The 21,244-nt window shown below is 46.9% G+C and overlaps 1 protein-coding gene and 1 non-coding gene across 5 annotated transcripts in view; one reads left to right on the forward strand and one right to left on the reverse strand.

Annotated features, from left to right (window-relative positions):
- Positions 1 to 12,950, reverse strand: part of Wipf2 (WAS/WASL interacting protein family member 2) — a 37,297-nt gene extending 24,347 nt beyond the window's left edge. The window contains exons 1-2 of one of the 4 annotated variants that reach the window (XM_076935823.1): positions 12,781 to 12,950; positions 9,579 to 9,705 (exon numbers count right to left, since the gene is read on the reverse strand). The gene's annotated coding sequence lies outside the window, so the exon portion shown is untranslated. Of the gene's footprint in view, positions 1 to 9,578; positions 9,706 to 12,742 lie in introns of all 4 variants that reach the window. The other 3 variants (XM_076935822.1, XM_076935821.1, XM_034505484.2) reach the window with 3 other exon arrangements.
- Positions 7,056 to 7,158, forward strand: LOC117712107 (U6 spliceosomal RNA). The gene has a single exon (XR_004607185.1). It is a non-coding gene; the product is annotated as a U6 spliceosomal RNA (small nuclear RNA).
- Positions 12,951 to 21,244: the final 8,294 nt, after the last annotated feature.

Here is a 21,244-nt window from a genome sequence, read left to right on the forward strand (position 1 = left end):
GAAAACTGGAGTCACACAGCTAAAATTTATCACCATCAGCCAACTTGAATACTAGGGAAGGCCAAGATTTAGGATACTGACTGACTTAGCTCCTTTACTGTAGAATTACCTGAAAAAAAAATCCTCAATATGGGGGGAACACTCTAGGGAAGAATGGTTCATCAGATAAAAGACACTATTCTAATTTAGAAATTCAAACCAAAAGTCCAAAGCTAGACAGACTGAAACTGTCTGAATATAATACAGGCAATACCAGGGGAAGCCTATGGAGTTTGTCCTGACGATGTAGAGGGTTTCTGCGCTCACCTGTAATTAGCTGCATCTAAGACATTTGTTTAAGAAAGAAGCTCAAACACAAGGCCTTAACCCAAACAGCCCAGGGAACCAGTGTGAAGGAGTCCAAGACACACTGCTTCAGGGAAGCACCAGCAGCCACCTTTGGCATTTGAGTGGATGTCGGCAAAGAAGAGGCAATGAGTGTGCTAGTTAAACATGTATTTTCAATGGCCTCTCATAAAACATTAAAATCACAATAAAAGGGGATTTATTTTCTAAGGTAACAACCAAAAGTCAAAACTACCAGGCTGAAATACAGCTCAGTGGCAAAGGATGAGCTCAGTGAACGCAAGGCCCTAGGTTTAATAGCTAGCACTAGATTCACCAAAACAATGACAAAAAAAGTGGGGAAAGATCACAGAAAGAGGCTAACAAGCTACAACCCGGGGGCGCAGGTGGACTAGTGATCAGGAACTACACAGAAAGGAAGGGGCTGAACACTTGGCAGTGGATTCCCAAGGAGTAGATTTAGAAAGGGCTCACAGAGAATCCTCTAGAGCCTAGGGAAGATAAGTAGAAGGCTGAAAGTCTGTAAGAACCAGATTCCCTCTGCACTGCTGAGCCAAAAACCCTTAACTAAGGGCCAGCCAGTCACACCAAGAACAAGAGGGCGGCAGTGGAAGCAGGGGCCCTAAAGGTAAAGGTCCTTACAGCCACAGAAAAGACCCAAGGTCTAGAGTGCGGACGTGTGGTTCGAGGAAAGAACTGACTCCATCTGACTCCCATACTCCAGCATTTACGCACATAAATGCATGTATGAGCACATAAACATGTACCATGCACACACGCATGCACGCACACGGACTAGATAGATAAATGTAAGAAACAAATTTAAATGACACAATCCCAATGAAGGAATGGCTACACTGGTGGCACAGGCCTGTTATCCCAGCACTTGGGAGGCTGAAGTAGAAGGATCATGAATTTGAAGTCAACTGGGGCTACACAGGAAGATCTTCTCTCTCAAAAAACAAAAACAAGACAAAAAAACAGGAGCAGGGCAGTTAAAGAGTTGGCTCAGCAGTAGAACACTCGCTGCTTTCCCAAAGGACCGGGTCCTGGTTCCAGCATTCACACGGCCACTTACAACTGTCCTTAACTCTAGTTTCAGAGTCAAAGCCCACTTCTGAACGCAAACAGACACCAGGCACACACATGGTACAAGACACATGCAAGCAAAATATCCACACATAAAATAAAAATTTATTTAGAAAATTAACAAATTTTAAAATATCTTTTAAAAAGAGAAGAAACAACTTGGAGCCAGCGGTAAGTATTAACATACATGCAGGAAACACTGAAGGCCACAGTGGCTCTGCATCTGTGTGACAGAACCTTCTCAGAGTTCCGCAGGAGGCTAAGAGGAAAGCTTGCCAGACCTTTGGCTGCACGCACCTTCAGGAGGCAGAGTCAGGTGGATCTCTGAGTATTTGAGGTCAGTCTGGTCTACATAATGTAGAGAAACTTTGTCTTCCCCACCTAAAACATGTCATGGTGAGGGTGGGGAGACAAGCTTTACCTCTTATAATACAGGCTCAGAATACATACATCATAATGAGAATTAAAAATGGAGAAATTAATGGCAGGCATGGTGGCACGAGACTTAATCCCAGCACTCAGAGGCAAAAGGCAAGCAGATCTGTGAGTTCCAAGCCAGCCTGATCTATCTACATAGAGAACTCCAGACCAACCCACTATATAGTGAGATTCTGTGTCAAAAAACAAACAGTGGGGCTGGAGCCATGGCTCAGTGGTTAAGAGCTCCGGGTTGGGGTTACAGGGCTGCTGAGAACCAAACCTGTCCTCGTGACTGCATAGCAAGAGCTCTTAGCCACTGAACCAACTCTGTAACCACAACGTTGGAGGTTTGTTTTTGTTTTGTTTTGTTTTTTTAATTTCAAGCCTTGTAGTATGTTTGACTTCCTTTCCCCCTCTTTCTTAGATACAGGGTTTCTCTGTGTAGCCCTGGCTGTCCTGGAAGCCACTCTGTCGACCAGGTTGGTCTCGAACTTAGAGATCTGCCTACCTCTGCCTCCCAAGTGCTGTGTTTGACTATATAAACTATATATTCTTCCCATTTTAATAAAAAGACAAGCTGGGTGTAATGAATCATGCCTGTAAGCTAACTCTCAAGGAGGCTGAGACAGGAGTGCTTCCAATTCAAGGCCAGTTTGAGCTACATAATGCAGTCAATCCCATGGGGGTTGTGCGCCTGGAAGGGGGTGGGGTGTGGTGATCAATGCCTATAATTCCAACACCTGGGAAGTAGAGGCAGGCGTACCACAAATTCAAGGTCTTCCCCAGTTACAAAGCAAGGTCAGGGCCACACACCCATTGTTCATTTATATATTTAAGTGTGTATATGAGTGTATGTGTTCCACTGTGTGCATGTGGGGGGAGGTCAAAGGACAACTTGATGGAGTTGGGTTTTCTTGGTTCATCTTCATGTGGGTTCCAAGGAATAAACTTAGGTCATCAGGCTTGAGTGCTAACTGCCTTTACTCTCTGAGCTCTGAGCGAACTGACGAGGCCCTAATGTGTGTGTGTGTGTGTGTGTGTGTGTGTGTAGGTGGGGTGTGGGGCTTGTGTGTGCCATGGTGCACTTGTGAAGGTCAGAGGACAGAGGATGGCTTGGAGGAACCCGTCTCCCCTCCTGTGCAGGTCCTTAGGACTGCTCAGGCTGCCGGGCAGTGGTGGCGCACGCCTTTAATCCCAGCACTTGGGAGGCAGAGGCAGGCGGATTTCTGAGTTCGAGGCCAGCCTGGTCTACAGAGTGAGTTCCAGGACAGCCAGCACTACACAGAGAAACCCTGTCTTGAAAAAACAAAACAAACAAACAAACAAAAAAACCACCCAAAAAAAAAAAAAAGAATAATGGCCAAAGGTTCAAGTCAATCCTGGACCCAGTACCAAAGCAAATAAATAAGACTCAGCACAAGGGCTCCACAGGTAAAGACGCTTGCCCCTCACGCCTCACATCCTATGTTTGATACCTGAAACCCACGTAAGGTAAAAGAGAAGAAACAACTCCATAAAGATACCCTCTGACCTCTACACACGCCCTGCGGCGTCTCCACCTGCGCACACTCCCCAACTGTAAAGAATTAAAAGGACATTCAAGCCTGCGTCTTGCTTGAACCTCTAATGGAATCGAGCTGCCCACAGTGACCTGGATCTCTGCCAATCTGGGTGTAACCACACAGTGATCAGTGGCCTAAGCACCTATTCTCTCAGAGGCCAAATAAGTGAACAACCTCCAGGACACTAAAAGATATCATGACCAAACCGGGTGTGGCAACACACGACCATAGTCCCAATTACTCAGGAGGCTGAAGCAGGAAATGGCTTGAGCCGGGAATTTGGAGCCAGTGTGGGTAGCACAACAGGACTCATTTCTTTAAATAAACATTTTAAAAAGTCAAATATAACGGCACAAGAAAAGGATCAGATGGGCACAGTGGAACATGCCTGGAGTCACAGATCTCAGAAGGCTGAGGCAGGAGGGTCACACAAGGGGGACCTATCACTGTGGTTTGAATATGCTTGGCCCAGGAAGGGGCATTAAAGGTGTGGCCTTGTTGGAGGAGGTGTCACTGTGGGGTGGGCAATGCGACCCTCCTCCAAAGCATGTGGGAGCCACTCTTCTAGCTGCTGGAAGCTAGTGTGTAGATGTAGACTCTCAGCTCCTCCAGCCACGCCTGCCTGGACCTTACCTTGCTTGCTGCCATGTTTCCTGCCTTGATGATAATGAACTGAACCTCTGTACCTGTAAGCCAGCCTCAATTACATGTTGTCCTTTATAAGTTACCTTGGTCATGGTGTGTCTTCACAGCAATGGAAACCCTAACTAAGACACTTACTTTACCACTTTTAAGGTCTTGTTTTCTTATTCTTTTGAGACAGGGTCTCTTTATTATGTACACTGGCCTGGAACTTACTCTGTAGACCAGGCTAGCTTTGGACTCATAGAAATTACCTGTCTCCCTACTCCAAATTGGGATTAAGTATCCAGCTGCTGCAGGGCGGTGGTGGCGCACGCCTTTAATCCCAGTACTTGGGAGGCAGAGGCAGGCGGATTTCTGAGTTCGAGGCCAGCCTGGTCTACAGAGTGAGTTCCAGGATAGCCAGGGCTACACAGAGAAACCCTGTCTCGACCAGCTGCCTTTTGTTTTTTTTAAGGGTGGCATTACACTGACCAGACCCAGAGTTTTAGGCCAGCCAAGGTTTCACAGCAAGAGTTTGTCTTTAAAAAACAACAACAAAAAACAACAAAACAAAAAACAACAACAAAAACCAAACTTTAAAAAAGAAATCTATTACAAACAAAAAAAGCAGAGACCTAGTCACTGATGGTAAAGTGGGAGACTCTTACTGTGAGCTAGCCATCTCTCTTATAAGTAGCTGCTCACCTCCATCAGAGCATCCTCCATGTGCACATCCTAAGCACAAAGCAGAAAGCACAGAGACAACGGTGGAAAGCCAGTGACAGACTTCACTAAGAAAAGGCCTGAAAGAAACTCCAAATAGGGCCGGGCGGTGGTGGCGCACGCCTTTAATCCCAGCACTTGGGAGGCAGAGGCAGGTGGATTTCTGAGTTCGAGGCCAGCCTGGTCTACAGAGTGAGTTCCAGGACAGCCAGGACTACACAGAGAAACCCTGTCTCGAAAAACCAAAAAAAAAAAAAAGAAACTCCAAATAGATGCTTCATGAAATCACTGATGGACTTCACAGAGGGAGAGGTGCCATGCCTCATTTCAAACAATGTATTAAGTCCCAACTCACCACAGACAATCTAATGACAACACCATGACATTCCCTGTAGAAGTCTCTCCTCTCACATTCTAATACCCTTGAGCCACCAGAAATGCAATGCCTCTTGCAGAGATGCTGGAAACACTTGCACACCGTCATCCTGGATCACCAGCGATAGGGCTAAATCAAGAGTCTGCTTGAAGTTATGAAAGCAGAGCAGGCTGATCAATTACGTAAGAAAAGTACTCAATCACACAGGACCATCTGCGCTTTGAATGCTGTGATTCCTGAACAAAAGTCAGCAGCAACAAATGCTTTTCTACTGTTAGAATGGCCCCAGATAAAAATGCTTTCATACATTCTGGGTCAGGACAGCCCTTCCCTCAGGGTCCTCAGTCACTCGCACACTCAACAAGATTTACGTGTCCTATGGGAAGTTCGACCCAGGTGATTAGATGACAGAACACAACTCTCACAAGTTCATATAAGAAGCCTGGTACTCTCTGCTTGGCCCCAGGAGATTCAGAAAAGCCGTCAATATTCCCTACACCTACAGATCTTGTCTCCTCAATAGCCAACTAATAACCCCAGCATCCACCTTAATCTAAAGACTGCTCCCCAGTAATCTTAAAACCTAATCCAGCCAACCAGGCTTAACTTACAAAACCAGGGAAGCTGAGACTAAGGGGCAGGCACCAAGGGAAAACAAGATCCGAAGACTCCGGCATCCACGGCAGTGACCAGCATCGTGGAAAGAGTGACCCACGGGCTCCTACTGCCGAGCTCAGCATGCTCCGAAGCTGCCGTGGCGGTATAGCTCAGAGGCAGAGACTTGCCTGGCCTGCTTGAGGCCCTGAGTCTGGTCTTCAGTATCACAAAAAGTAAGTAGTTAGCTAACTGAGGTGCCTGGAATGAGCCCCAGTCTCTCGCCCCTAACAGCTCTGCTTCTCACCTGGGCAGTATGAGGGCCTTCTTCCCTCAAAATCCATCCCTTCCTCAGGACCTCCACCTAAAATGACCCTAAATCCTCCCTCAGCCTAAGGTTTCACCTTAAAAGTCAGTTCCTCCAAGTTCTCCCCCTGACTGCCCTCTCTACTCAGTCAGCCTGGGCTCCCCATTAGCTGCCTACACTGGGAATGCAGCAACAGTTAATCATTTCTTTAATGGAGGTCTTTTCTTGTAGACCATAACTGTCACAAAGGCAAAACCTTAAGGCAGTTTGTGTGGCTGTGTCTCTAGCATCCAGCAGGGTGCTTGGCACACATTAGGGGAAAATGTCCTCAGTTGCCGTGAACTTAAGAATTGCGTCAAAGGAAAGAAAGCCTGAGCAGTGGCACACACTTAAAAGGCAGTCTGAGCTACAACACCCTGCCTGCCTCAAGAAAACAAAGCAAGCGGCTAGAGAGACGTTTCCACGGTTAAGAGTGGTCCTTCCTCATGACCCAAGTCTCATCTCTACCTGCAGGCTCACAACCACCTATAAAACTCCATCTCCATGGAATCCGACACCCTCTTCTGTCCTCCACAGGCATGTGTGAGCAATCACGTACACACATGTAATTTCTTTTTAATGAGAAATTAAAAGATTAAAATTAAAATTAAATTAAAAAGGTTGGGTTATAGTTCAGTTGGTAGAAAATAAAGGAGCAAGAAAATCTAAAAAACGATTTCAAAAGCTAAAACACATTGTGGTAATTTTTTGGAGCATAGTTTGTAAAAGACTGCAAAGTTTGAGTATCAGGTTAGAGCAAATCTATCGCTACAGGGGGATAATGACCAAAACACATCAAAAACCAAAAGATGCAACCTGGCAGTGGTGACACAGGCCTTCTAATCCTAGTGCTCGGGAGGCAGAGGCAGGAGAATCTCTGAGGTTAAGGCTAGCCTGGTCTACAGACTTGGTTTCCAGACAGCCAGAGAGAAACCCCGTCTCAAAAACCAACAACAACAATAAAAACAAAACATGCATGCTCCCTTCGCAGCACATACACTAAAATTGGATCAATACAGAGATTAGCATGGCCTTTGCACAAGGAGTTTATCCAAATTCATGAAGCGCTTTATATTTTAAAAAACAAAAGATACAGGTAGTATTAACGGTGTAGCCTCAGGCTGCAGAGATGAACCAGCCATCGAGAGAACACACTGCTCTTCCAAGATCTGGATTGGAGTTCTAGCACCCATGTCAGGCAGTTCCCAGCCCCTGTAACAATGGAACAGTGGGCTGGGCTGAAGGCAAGTCAAAGGTAGAATATATTATACACTTCTCCCCAGTGCTGAGTGTTCCTTGCACATGTAAGGCAAGTGTCCGACCACTGAGCTAAGCTTGGATCCTGCTGAACAGCTCAAGCTGATCTTAAACTCAACCCTCTGCTTTGCCCTTGGAGCGCTGACATTGCAAGCATGAGTCAACTGCTCAGCTTCAGTTACTTTTTGCTACTTGAATTGTGTACTACTTACCTAAATTATAAAATCTGTTTTTTGAACAAGTTTCCTATAGCCCACATTGGTCTTGAACTTGCTACGTAGCTGACGATGACCTGGAATTCCTGATGCACCGTCTCCAACCTCTCAAGATACATTTTAAAAGGAAGCCCCACTACAACTGGCCTAACATATAAAATCTCCAAAAAACAATTTCATCTTTATTTCTCTTTTAAAAGTGGTGTGTGTGTGTGTGCATGTTCGTGTGTGTGCGTGTTCATGTGTGTGTGTGTGTCTACCAGCACAGATCACACATGTGGGTGCTCCCAGCATCCAGAAGAGGGCAATGCTGGATCCCCTGGATTTGGAGTTACAGGCAGTTGGGACTCACATCTGACAGTGTTAGGGACCTGGGACCAGTAAAGTGCTACAGAGTAAGGCCATGTCTCAAAATTCCTAAGGTGGGGCCAATGAGGTGGCTAAACAATGCTGCCCTCAACAATGCAAACCTGATGACCCGAGTTGATCCCTGAAGCCCACATAAATGTAGATAGAAGAAAACTCAATCTACACATTTGTCTTCTCCTCCAGCTGTGCAGCAGTATCCACACCCATACTCTAGCATCTCTCTGATTCACTCACTCACTTGAGTACACGTACACACACACAATGACACACACATATGCACGCACATACCGTTTTAATCAAAAGTAAGGGGATGTAATCTACCACATATACCACTTTTCACAAAAGAAAGACCTGGAACATGAGCATAACTCATGCTGTTGCCACAATTAAAAACTCAAAACTCTGGACCAGAGTCAAACTCTCCATATCTAAACCTCCTGGCCTTTTCTCCCCACCGTGGAAGAGGGTCGATGGGGACCCACTCTACCTCTGGCTTAGGCAGACAGTGCTCTTCCACTAAGTTCCATCATTAGCCACCCTTCCAGGTTTTTCAATCTGAGTGTTAAAACTAGGCTATTCTATGGCTGGTGGGATAGCTCCATAGGTAATGGCATGTGCCAGGTAAGCCATGGTAACCTCACTTCAATCCCCAGAACATAAAGGCAGAGGGGAGATTCCAGCAGTAGTCCTCTGACCAACATAATGTGCCACAGCACATACTCCTGTCCCCTCTCTCCCTTCTCTCTCTCTCTCTTTCTCTCTCTCTCTCTCACACACACACACACACACACACACACCATGCATATATACAGTAATAATATATACTACTTTTAAAAATACACTAATGGCTGGGCGGTGGTGGTACATGCCTTTAATCCCAGCACTTGGGAGGCAAAGGTAGGTGGATTTCTGAGTTCGAGGCCAGCCTGGTCTACAGAGTGAGTTCCAGGACAGCCAGGGCTATACAGAGAAATCCTGTCTCGAAAAACAAACAAAACGACAACAACAAAAATACACTAATGATGAGAAATAAAGTCTGGATTCAAAGACAAAAGAAAATTCATTTGGGTTATCTCTAGTGCTATTGGGGCTACTGGCATGTAGTCAAGAAAACATCATCATAATTCACCCCAAGATCCAGTACAGATAATGTTATCTTCAACTACTTACCTCCTGAAAAACAAAAGGTTATTTACTATGTAGAACACAATTGAACAGCCTAAAAAGCCAGGTAGGCCAATTCCTAGCTCAGCAATCTGAGTGCTCTATGCCTCCAAAGAATCTCTTTGCATGCAAAGCCAAAACCATTAAGTTATTAAGACTGACTTAGATATTAAATCGCCTATCAGCAGTTTTTTCTCTAACATCTTTAAATTCTTTATATTACCCCTTTGGGTTTTAAGAGAGGATCTCACTCTGTAGCCCTGACTGGCCTTGAACCTGCCAGCATCCTCAGCATCCCGAGTGCTGGGACTGCCAGCATGAACCTCATCACCTGGCTTCTACTTAACATTTTTCAGTACCTTGTCACAGACAATGGCAGGAAACATTTCCTGGGGCTGGAGGTGGAGTTCAGTGGTAGAGCACTTGCCTAGCACACATGAAGCTCGAGATGATTTTATCCCCGAACACTGAGAGAACGTAGGGGTAACACAGACCTGCTGAAATGTTCCTAACTTCAGCCTGTTCGGCTCTTCTGGCTCAAAGACTCGGAAGTGAGAAGAAAGCTTGAAACACAGTCTTCCTCATGCTCTGGTCTTGCAAAGTCAGGCAAATGAAAGGATTCTGCATTCAATCACCAGATGAATAAAAAAGAGACTTGAAGTTAGAAGAAAAGGACTGCCAAACAGTCAGCGAAGACTTCTGCCTCTAGTTCCTTGAAGAGCAGCCCTTGCAATCTATCAGTGGCCTCCATTTCAACATGGACTGCCCCATCCACTCTAATCCAGGGCATATTCCCCAAGAGGCGGTCAATCAGCCGGAATTCCACCAGCTTCTGCTTGGGAGCTGTGTGAAGAATAGTTAACAAGAGCTTACTTTGAGAAAGAGATCAACAATCACACTCCTAAAGAAAAGAAGTTATTCGGCAAGGGATGCATGTTGCCAAAATGTTAGTCACAGCTTCAAGGTCCCAGTTTGTGTCTCTGAAAGTATTCTTTGCTTTGACAGAATCCATTCTCTGACTCAAGAAACCCAGCTCAGCTTCTGTCACTGTCCCTATTAGAGGCAGACAAGAATCCTTTCATTTTGGTGGTATCAAGCTGTGACACAGACAAGATGCCCACCAGAGGAGGAGGGGTGACATGCCAGTTTCCACTTAGGACTAGTCGAGCAGAGCAGTGGGAAAATGTGACAGGAAAGACCGAAAGTCACTGTGCTAAAGGAGCAGGCCATTCCAAGAGCTCTGAGTGTCTACAACTTAGAACAAAACCCTTAAAAATAAACCACAAAAGCCTGGCAGTCGTGGCGCATGCCTTTAATCCTAACACTCTGGAGGCAGAGGCAGGAGCAACTCTGAGTTTAAGACCAACCTAGTCAACAAAACAAGTTCCAGGACAGCCAGGGCTCCACAGAAAAATCCTGTAGCGTGACATTACACAAGTTTTTGTCTCTAAATACGCACATTCACTTTGCTGTCTGCAGCTCTTCCTGAGTCAGTATGAAAACTAGGTTTTGTTAGAACAGCCCAAACAGCCTGTGACCTTCAGAATTACTAAAGGGCAGCAGGAAAAACATACTCAAGTATGCAGGGGAGCAGGTCAGGAGGCTGCAGCCAAGCAAGAGCATGTGATGAGATTCCCTCCAAAAGAACAGGATTCCTTTTCCTCAAAGTCCAAAGTAAAACTTAAAAGCTATTCTGGCCAGACGGCACATGTCTTTGATCCCAGCACTTAGGAGGTAGAGGCAGAGGCAGGTGGGTCTCTATAAATTCAAGGCCAGCCTAGTGTACAGAGTGAGTTCCAAGACACCCATGGCTACACGGGGTAAACCCTGTTTCCAGGGGTTGGGGGGAGGGGGGAGCCCGGGACAACTATTATATTTCCAATATCCTTCCCCACCCCTTAATCTTACCTTTGTGTCCACATAAGTAATCAGCACCAACTAATGTAAACACTATTTCTGATATCAAGAGTGAGAAAGAAAACTACCCAGTCTCTGGCAAATCCACATGAGACTGCAGAAACACTTCTAGGCTAAACAAGTTCTCTTCCCAGTCAAATGCTCAGAGTATTACAGCCAAAGAAAAAGCTAAAACAGAATTTCAAAGGATTGACAGGAAAGCATCCTGAAATGACAGAAATCCTGTCTACAGCATGGTCCCAAACAGTGACAGCAAGGCCACACACCTTCAGTGACTGACCCAAGGCATATGGCTCAACTCTCTACAATACCCGGGTAGTTAGACAATAAGGCAGTGTGTTCTCCAAGTCACTAAGAGCTGAATTCATTCATTTCAGACTCTAAAGTTCACTACTTCCTCTTGGTGATAACAACACAGCAACATAAAAATCTTGACTATTAAAAATATTAAGATAGCAAGCTGGAGAGATGACTCAGTGGTTAAGAGCACTGGCTGCTCTTCCAGAGGTCCTGGGTTCAATTCCCAGCAACCACATGGTAGCTCACAACCATCTGTAATGGAATCTGATGCCCTCTTCTGGTGTGTCTGAAGACAGACACATACACATAAAATAAATAAATCTTTAAAAAAATATATTAAGATAGCTGGGTGGAGGTGGCACACATCTTTAACCCCAGCACTCAGGAGACAGATGCAGGCAGATCTCTGTGAATTCAAGACCAGCCTGATCTACAGAGTGAGCACCAGAACAACCAGGGCTGTTACAGAGAGAAACCCAGTCTTGAAAGAAACAAAACAAAACAACAAACAAACAAAAATATGCATGTTGAGCATTGGTGGTGGCCCACACCTCCCAGTGCTCCAGAGGTAGAGGTAGGCAGATCTCTGTGAGTTCGGGGCCAACCTGGTCTACAGACTGAGTTCCAGGACAGGACAGGGAGGGTTACAGAGAAACAGTCTCAAAAAAAAGTAATAATAATTTCATGGATCAGATGTAGCTTAGAGGTACAGTCCTTGTCCAGCATGCAGGTGGATCAGGATTTACTCGCCAGCAGAAGGGGGGTGGGGGTGGGCAGGGGGAGATTCCAGTGCACAACAGCTTCCTCTAGCTCCTCGTTTCAATATCATCCTACCAGAATATGCCTTCCTAATCAGTAACTCAACCGCACACACAGCCTACGTGTAGCGCCTTCAGACTTTCATCTCCCCTCATTTCACGCCGCTTCAACAGGAACCCTTCAACTCCGGGTGCTTCCAAGCGCATCTCAGACATCTCTCCGACTCCCTCATCCAACACCCTCCACATCTCCTCCAAGGTAAACAGCGTCGCTCCCAATCATCCTTTTCACCCAAATCAATCCCGAAACGTCACGCCATCCTCCTCAACTCAAGAGCATCCTCCCAATAATTACCTTTCCCAACAGGTCCTCCCTTCCCCATCTCCCCCTCCGCGCACGGTCCCCCTCCTTCCTCCCCCAGAGTTGCCTGCCGTCTTACTCACCTCACCCAACCCTCCAGGATCTCTAATTTCCTGTCTCTCAAAAAACCTCCCTCCTGCCCATTTGCTCAGTCGGTCCCCGCCGCACTCCACCACCCTCCACTCGGGTGCCCCACGCCCCTTCTCCGGGGTCTCCAGGCCCCGCCCCCGGCCCCCTCTCCGCTCAGGCCCCTCCTCCGGTGTCCCCTCCCCCCCACAGCCCCCCTTCCCGGCTCTCCCTCCCACTCAGGTCCGCAGGTCACCTCAGCGGCGGGCTCAGCCGCCTCGGCGTCTTGCCCACCTGGCGGGGGCTGCTCCGGGAGCGAATCCTCCGTCACCTCAGTCCTGGTTTGGTCCTGCCCGTTCGCCCCGCCGCAAGCTCTCTTTCTCGCCGCCGCCCCTTTTACCAACCCGGAAATGGATCCGCTCCCACCGTCCCCAGCGTCCGCGAACAAAATGGAGGCGGGGGAAAAAGGAGGAGGGAGCCGAGCGCCGAGAGCCGCGGGACGCATGCGCCCTGGGAAGCCTGCCCTCTACCGGCGCACGTGGGGGCGGAGCGCCACCGTTTTGAGAAGGTCGGGAGACCGAGCCGAGCTCCAGAGTTAAAAGCCGGGTTTGCATCTTGGACTGCAACTGGGGCCGCCCGCGAGGCTTTCCGTAGCTAGTGATGCCAGGGTTCAGTTCACGAGATGCTTATTTAATTGGTCAGATGCGGCCTGAGCATATAGACCTTGCATGTAGAGAACCACTCTCATTTTTTTTTCATGTTTATGCATGCACGCGCGTACACACACACACCATAAGCCCCAATATGGCTAGAACACCCTTGCAGAGGCCCAATAGACAAGCTCTAGTTGTCATAGCAACAGAGAGGCGCGTTTCTGCTAGCAAGTCATTGGTTAGGTCATTGTAACCACCGAACCCGGGGATGCCCAGCTCACTAGGCTGAGGCATGGTGTCATGAACTCCTCTAGGTTCTTGGATGAGAGACGAGTCCTTGCCCTTCGCTGGTTTCCATTGCTTAACTCTGTTGCGGATGACTAAGGATCTCTTCTTCATACACAAAGCTCACCACCACTCCAAGCAGCCCCATTGCTTTCCTATGTCTCACTGTTCCTCAAGTCAACCCAATGACCAGGGCTGAACCTCAAGTAAAAGAACAGTATTGGCGCTTAATCCCCACTTACTGTGTGCTCTTGGGTCTCAGCTACCTCACAGTGTTTGTCCTTTCTATCTCACAGAGTCCTTGAACGCTCATCAAGTAATGAGTGGGAAAGCATGTGATAAGCCATAGGCTGTTATTATTTTTGTTTTCCTTACGTTCTGCCTTAAGTGCTGGGCCGCACCCACTAGTGCTAAATGTCACGTTGAGCACCTGCTTTGGGCCATGCATTGAGCTAGGTACCTGGAGATGGTTCCAGAGGTGACTAAGACAGACAGAGCTTCTGCCCTCCGGGAGGGAACTCACCGTGCTGGTGCACGGTACGCAGGCTGGCATGTAAACAGCCAGCTGACATCCAAATCAGCATGTGATTAGAGTTGTGACATGCGCTGGGATGTCACAGGAGTGATTAATTCCTGCTGAAGAATGAGAAGAGGTTTGTAAATGGTTTGAACTAACCCTTGCGAGATGAGTAAAGGAGGCGGAGGCAGGCGGATCTCTTAGCTGGAGGGCATCCTGGTCCACAGAGCAAGTTCCAGGACAGTCAGGGCCACACAGAGAAATTCTGTCCCAGAACACCAAAAGAAAAGAAAAAGAAAGAAAGATGAATAGGATTTCATTACTAATCGGTGAATGCAAGGAACACATACCAGGCAGGATCAGTGGATGCCATCAGGTAGCTACATCATGAATATCTGATAATGGGGTGACTGGACCAGAGATGCAGTGAGTCTGCGCTGTTTACTAGAGTTTCTGAGCTCTTTGCTTCATCTCCTTCCCTGTCCTGTCTTCGGTGGCCCAGCGATATGTAAACCTACTTTCTTTCTTTTTTCCTAATTTCTTTTTATCTTTATTTATTTATTTATTCACTTTATACTATACCCTGATCAGAGCCCCCTTCCCCCTCTCCTCCCAGTTCCACCCTCATGGCCCCTCCTCTTCCCTTCCCCTTAGAGAAATTGGTACCCCATAAGTGCCAACCTTCCCTGGCATATCAAGTCCCGGCAGGACTAAGCGCATCCTCTCCCACTGAGGCCAGACAAGGCGTCCTAGCCAGGGGAAAGGAACCCAAAGTCAGGCAACAGAGTTAGAGACAGCCCCAGAACCAATTGTTAGGGAGCCCACATGAAGACCAAGCTGCACCTCTGCTATATATGTGTAGGGGGTCTAGGTCCAGCCCATGCATGCTTTTTGGTTGGTGGTTCAGTTTCTGTGAGCCCCCGTGGGCCCAGGTGAGGTAGATCTTTTTTTGTTGTCCTTGACCCCCCTCTGGCCCCCTCAGTTCTTCCCCGCAGGGAACCCATTTTCAATTCCTTCTTACCATGAAGTTCCCCCCTCAAAGCTTTTGAAAGAGTTATCTTTGTCTCACGCTCATTGTCCAAGCCCTGGCTTCAGTGCCCCCTCTCCTGAGGGTATTCTCTGCCCAGTATAGCTAAAGCAAAGCTCTCTTGTTCCGCCTATATCAAAGAGCAGCCACTAGGGTGAATATAGGGACATCTCACTTGGGGAAAAATCAATCATATCACTTGGGGAAGAAAGAAACCAAGACTCTACCTCCCATTTTCTACATGAAGTCTATAGAAATGAGCCAGGGTCTTCAGATTTTGTGCTTTCAGTGCTGGGTGGCTCTGTACTCTCCTCTTCCTCCTCTTTTTTTCCCTTCTTTTCCTTTTCTTCCTCTTCTTCCTCTTTTTCCTCCTTCTCTTCTTCCCCCTTCTCCTCTTCCTCCTCCTTTTCTTCTTGTTGTAAATGAGTTGTTTATATGTGTATGAGTGTTTTGTCTGCACATAAGTATGTGTACATCATGTGAGCCTGGTACCCTTGGAGGTCAGAGGAAGGCATGGGATCCCCTCACATTGGAGTTGCAGATGGCTGTGAGCCACCATGTTGGTGGTAGGAATTGAACCAATATCTTCTATAATAGAAATAAGTGTTCGTAACTGCTGAGCCATCTCTCCAGCCCATAACTGTCACCATGTAAACCAGACTGGCCTCAAATTCACAGAGATCTGCCTGTTTCTGCCTCTGGATTTCTGGAATTAAAAGCATCCACTACCATGCCCAACCATAATTGTGTTTTAAAACGTACAAATAGAAAGAAGACACTTTCTGGGTGTGTGGTTCATGCTTATAAACTTGGCATTTGATAAGCTGAAGCAGGAGGATGACTGTAAGCTTAGGGCAAGGAGGGCTACAGAGTGAATTTTCAGCTAGCATGAGCTACCTAGTGAAACTTTTTTTTTTATGTGTATGGATATTTTGCCTGCTTACATGTCTGTGTACTTCATATGTGTCTTGTACCTGAGGAGGCCAGAAGTAGACATCAGATCTCCTGAAACCGGAGTTAGAGATGGTTGTGAGCCAGCATGCAGGTGCTAGGAATTGAATCCTTAATTTTTTGTTTGTTTATTTGGAGGGAGGGTTTTTTTGGTTTTTGTTTTTTCAAGACATGGTTTCTCTTTGTAGCTCTGACTGTCCTAGAACTCTCTCTGTAGACCAGGCTGGCCTTGGACATGGAGATCCATTTGCCTCTGCCTCCCCATTGCTAGGACTAACAGAGTGAGCCACTACCCAGCCCTTGTTTTCTTTCTTGAGACACAGTCTCTATTATGTAGCTCTGGCTGTCCTGGAACTTACTATGTAAACCAGGCTGGCCTCGAACTCACAGAGATCCTCTTGCCTCTGCCTCCGGAGTGATGGGATTAAAGGCATACGTTATCACACCCAGCTTATGAGCCCCTAGTTTTAAAATTAATAATGACAATAATAACAGAGCAGGGTCAATAACTCAATGGGTAAAGTGCTTGTTGTTCAAGTTAAGAGGACCAAAGTTTGGACCCTTAGCACCAGTGTAAAAGCTGTGTGGTGTGCTTGTAACCCCAAAGCTGGGAGGGACAAAGACAAGTGGACCCCAGGGTAGCCAGCTACTCTACCTAAATCATCAAGCTTCAGGCTTAGTGAGAGACTCTGTCTCAAAAATTCAGGTTGAGGAAGAGTATGATGGCTCACACCTTTAATCCTGGCACAGAGGCAGTAGCAGGCAGATCTCTGTGAGTTTTGACCCCAGCCTGGTCTACATGGGAAGTTCCAGGCCAACCAGAGCTATGAAATGAGACTCTGTCTAAAGGGGGCTGAAGGGGGCTGGGGCTGGGGAATGTTCTGTGCCTATTATTCCCACTCCTAGGCACCCTGTGAAAGTAGTCTCTGTACTGCCACCTGGTGGCTGAAAATGTCACTGCCTGTATTTTGCTCTCTCCTACCCAACAGAACTGGGGATAGTTTCTTCAAATTACCAGCTCAGGAGACCTGATGCTTCTCTTCAGTTTTCTTCCTCATTCCCAGCCCATTGTTACCATTCAGATCTTTGAACCATCCACCCAACACAGGCAGGGAAGAGAAAGAAACATGGTCACACCAGCCACCAAAAGGGTGGCCCGAAGCTTAAAGGGTGCATGTTTCTCAGTGATATAGACTCCTTGGATATGGGATCCAGAGTCAGAAAGGGTGGATTTGAGACCCAGGACGACAACTTGGCCTCTTGTTGCCTCTGTGTGTGTGTTTTTTAAAAATGTCTCTGGCCATTGATGATGGTTTATGCATATAACACCCACACTTGGAAAGTGGAAGCAGTTGGATCAGAAGTTCAAGGTCATCCTCAGCTTTGTAGAGAATTCCGGGCGAAAACCAAGTCTCTCAGGATCTCAGTTTTCCACATAGGAAGTGTAGCAGACACATCCAGCTTTTTGGGTTTGCTGGAAAAATTAAACAGGAGAATATGAACAAACCCTGCAAACTCCATACTCAGGATGATGAGGCAGGGGATAGAGAGAGTTAGAGGCCAGGCTAGGAAAAAAATAACACCGAGCTTTGTACAGGGAACAATAGAGGACACGCCCTGGAATGTCACCTTGTAAGTAATGACAGTTCTGAAAGTGGCAGAAATGAGGATAAGAGGAGCAGGAGTAACTGGGTCACCTCCTCTGCCCACCTGGGGTGGGCACATGGGCAGGGCAGCATCCTCAGTACCAGGCTGGAATGGCTCAGCATCCATGCTTATGCCCTCCTTGATGTCCTGGGCTGGGCCAATGGGACAGGGGTAGCCCTTCGTACTGAACGAACGGAGCCCAATTCCCAAGTGACTCCCAGTGGCAATTTTCTAGCTGTTCAGTCCTATATTCTGGCTGTTGAACTGTCTCCCTGCTGAGCATGGCAGTACATGAATGTAATTCAACACTCAGAGGCTGAGGCAGGAGGATTGAAAGTTTGAGAGAAGCCTGTGCTCCATGAAAAGACCCTGTCTCCAAAACCCAAACAAGCAAACAAAGCAACAACAAGAAAAAAAGACAACCCTGTCCCTGCTTTGGGCTCATCTCCTCAAAGGAGTGTTTTCTTATTTTTTCCTGCTCCCTGTTCCCAGACCAACAGTGATTCTCCTTGGCTTAATTCCTACAGGTCTTACACTTATCATCTTGCACTGTGTCCTGATCCTCTGGATCTTATTACAGCCAACTTAATTTATTCATTCAACAAATATGTATTGAGTGTCTGCTCTGTGCCAGCTACTATTACAGATACTGGCCAGTTGAGCAAGATCCAGTCGTAGGGCTGAGCCATTCTGGTATGGGAGGTAACCATTATGCAAATACACAAAGAAACATATGTCATAAGCCAGGAGTGCCTTGGGCAAAACAAAAGACTGGAGGAGCAGAGTATGGGGTGGGTTTTGTCTGAGTGGTCAGTTTGGCTTAGGGAATGGAAGAGGCAAAATCTCCAAGCCAACAATGATTGTGCCAAAGACAAAAAAAATCAGGATGGCCAGAGAGGAGTGATAGAGAGATCCATTTATTTAGATGTAGGGTATCACTATGTAGCCCTGGCTAGCCTGGAACTAGCCTATGTAGGGCAGGCTGGGTTTGAACTTGGCAGAGATTTGCCTGCCTGGGCCTCCTGAGTGCTAGGATTAAAGGTCTGTGTCGCCACTTCTCTTAAATGGATCACATAGTGTGGTGTTATGTGCCCACTTCTGTTATTTGGTATTGTTTGAGAGTCATCCATATATCTAAAGGTCATTTTTTTCTTTTTATTGTCATGTACTATTCCATTGTATGAATATATCATCACTTATTTGTTCATTCACCTGTTGAAGAACATTTCCTTTTTGTGGAATTATATGCTCATGTGTTATGTGTGAGACTGGGGTGGGGTTGTAGGTGTGTGTGGTGTATGGTATATGTTTGTGGTGTGTGTTGTGTATGGTATATGTTTGTGGTGTATGTGGTGTGTGTATGTGAGTGAGTGTGTGTGGCAGGTGGGAAGTGTTTGTGATATATGTGTGGTGTGTGTGGTGTGTATGTGTGTGTGTGTGATATGTATGTGTGTATGTTTACTTTTGCTCTAAGATAAGTTCTTGCTCCATCCTTCAGGTTCACCTGAATTAATGATCTTCCTGCCTTAATTCTCTAGAGAGCTAGGATTGTGCAGGTCTGTCATCATGGCCGACTTTTTTTGTAGTATGTACAGACGTACATCCAGGTGTATTAGTCCATGCACACAAACACAGAGACCAGAGGGGACTGTCACATGTCCTCTATTGCCCTCTACCTTATTCCTATGAAACAGGGTCTCTCATTAGACCTGAAGTTCAGATAGGCTGGCTGGCCAGCAATCTCCTCTCTGCTCCCCAACACTGGCACTGTACGTTTGTGAGCCATGTACAGCTTCTATGTGGATGTTGGGGATTGGAACTTAGATCCTCAAGCTTGCCTGGCAAGTGATCCTACCCAGCGAGCTCTCCTCAGCCTGCTTGCTTGCTTTTCTATCTTTGTTGGCTTGCAATAGGGTTTCAGGCTTTGGCCTAGACTAGAACAGCACTCACTATTTGGCTTGGGCTGGCCTCACCCTTGTGGCAAATCCTCCTGTCACGATCTCCTAAGTGCTCTGATAACAGGTGTGAGCCACCAGCACTCCTAGCTGTTCTTTTCCTTGGGATTTCTAATTGTATGAACACAAACAGGTGCATGTATAAAAGTGCAGGTGTCCGAGGAAGCCCTCAGATGCCCTGGAGCTGAAGTTACAAGCAGTCGTGAGCTACTGAAAGTGGGTGCCGGGAACTGAACTACAGTCCTCTGCAAGAGCAGTATGTGCCTTTTAAACAGGTTGTTTATTATTTTATGAATAGGAATATTTTGTCTACATGCACATCTGTGTAACATCTGGTATCTGCAGAGGCTAGAAGAGGGCACTGGAGTCCCCAGAACTGAGTTACAGATGGTTGTGAGCTGTCCCATGGGAATCAGTCCAGGGTGCTCCGGAAGTGCTCCCACTTGCTGAGCCCTCTCTCCAGCCCTGTCTTCTGTTCCTGTTCTTCTCCTTTCCTACTCCACCCCAGCACCGAGGAACCAAAACCAAACAAGTGTTCTACTGTCAAGCCACCCCCTCAGCCCCTCTGGAACTTAATGTGTAGCTGAGGCTGTCCTCAATTTGCAGCAATCCTCCTGTCTCAGCCACTTAGGTACTGCTTAATTCATCACCACCATAAAACTGCTACAATCACCTGATGCCAGAACTCAGGAGATTAGATGATTGAAAGCTGAAGGACAGGGCTGGAGAGATGGCTCAGTGGTTAAGAGCACTAGCTGCTCATCCAGGGGTCCTGAGTTCAAGTCCCAGCAACCACACGGTGGCTCACAACCATCTGTAATGGGATCGGATGCCCTCTCTTCTGTCATGAGGACATACATGCAAATAGACTGTTTATATACATAAGTAAATACATCTAAAAAGAAAAAAGAAAGATGAAGGGTAGACAGGGCTACATAGTAAGACTCTGTTTCGGGGTGGGAAAAAGAGAAGAAGAAAAAATAACCACAAAGCAAAACAGAAAGAAAACCTCTTCCATGATTGCTATTCTATACATTTTGGACTAATTTCTCTTGGGTATACCCTCATGAGTGGGAATGCTCGACCATGCGCTATGTATTACTTACGCAACCTACTTTTAATAGATATTGCCAGTTTCCCAAAGTGGTAGTACCAGTTCACACCCCCATCTGCAGCACATAGAAGTTGCAGTTGTACCCAGGCAGAGCGGTGCACACCTGCAATCCCAGCACTTGGGGAGCTGAAGGACTAGCACTGAAAACGACAGGCCAGCCTGAGCTACAGTGAGACCTTGTTGTGTAGGGGCTGGAGAGATGGCTCGGCAGTTCAGAGCACTGGCTGTTCTTCCAGAGGTCCTGAGTTCAATTCCCCGGCACCCACATGGTGGCTCATGACCATCTATAAAAGGCTTCTGATGCCCTCTTCTGACATGCAGGTGTCTATGAGCACTCATACATAAAATAAAAAATAAATAAAGGGAAGAAATAAAAGAAGAAAAGAAAGACTGTGTGGGCTGCAGTGTAGGGTCCTGACTGGCAGACAAGTAGGGATGGGCTGCAGATAGGCTGCTGCTGGACCAGCAAGAGGCTAGCATTGTCACCCTGCAGCTGTCTTGAGCCACTGGAGGGAAATAACAATCCTGATGTGCTGAAACTGTATCCGCGGGACCGGCTAGTGAGTGAGGCTGGGCACAATGGTGCTGCATTTTAATCTCAGCCCTTGG

Source organism: Arvicanthis niloticus, chromosome 6 (genome assembly GCF_011762505.2).
Source record: "Arvicanthis niloticus isolate mArvNil1 chromosome 6, mArvNil1.pat.X, whole genome shotgun sequence".
NCBI classification, from domain to species: Eukaryota; Metazoa; Chordata; class Mammalia; order Rodentia; family Muridae; genus Arvicanthis; species Arvicanthis niloticus.